This window comes from Anoplopoma fimbria, unplaced genomic scaffold, assembly GCF_027596085.1.
Source record: "Anoplopoma fimbria isolate UVic2021 breed Golden Eagle Sablefish unplaced genomic scaffold, Afim_UVic_2022 Un_contig_9218_pilon_pilon, whole genome shotgun sequence".
Taxonomy (NCBI): Eukaryota; Metazoa; Chordata; class Actinopteri; order Perciformes; family Anoplopomatidae; genus Anoplopoma; species Anoplopoma fimbria.
The window spans coordinates 7,501-8,435 of NW_026553857.1; positions in this window are offsets into that span (position 1 = coordinate 7,501).

Genomic DNA, 935 nt, shown 5'->3' on the forward strand with positions numbered 1-935 from the left:
GGGGCCCTCCGATGGCGGGTCACGTTTGCATATCGGTCAGACGGTCAAACAGCGGCATATATCACCAAAATATGCCCAGCGGAGGCTCATATATATCGGGCATGAAGCCTGAGAAAAAACCGTTCATTTGGCTCAAAGTGTCAAAAAAGTAGCATATTGCGTCAAAATATGCCCAGGGAGGCTCATATATCTCGGACATGAAGCCTGAGAAAACTCCAATAGCACCATAAAAAGGGTGTCACATCGCCTCAAATTCGTCCGAAAAAGACGCATCAATCTCGGATAAGGCGTTTGTCAAAGACCGCTGTCTTTTCATGGACGCGATGTTTTTGAAAACTGGGTTTCTGAAATCGTGCGAGAGGTGGCTTGGTGATACCCTACCAAAAGTGGTCACATCGGGTAAGTGTGACAAAGATGCTATCAAACCTCCTATGCATTTTGACAATAACCTTACCCGTTGTAAAACACTCTGTCATATTTTCGCTATGCTGATCACGACGATTTAAACCGGGCAAGGTGGCACAAGAGACGATGGACACGCCTGCGAATCACCACCCGCTGTCCGTATTAAAACACTTTGAACATTTCCACGCGGATGGAGCAGCATGGAGAGGCTGATAGCACCACTGTTTAGCCGCTTCATGCACTCTTTTACGGACGTTTTCAGCCGGCGGTCGCGGTCATTTTCTCGCGGATGGAGCAGCATGGAGAGGCAGGCTGATGGCACCACTGTTTCCCCACTCCATGCTCTCTCTTTTACGGACGTTTTCAGCCGGCGGTCGCGGTCATTTTCTCGCGGATGGAGCAGCATGGAGAGACAGGCTGATGGCACCACTGTTTCCACACTCCATGCTCTCTTTACGGACGTTTTCAGCCGGCGGTCGCGGTCATTTTCTCGCGGATGGAGCAGCATGGAGAGGCAGGCTGATGGCACC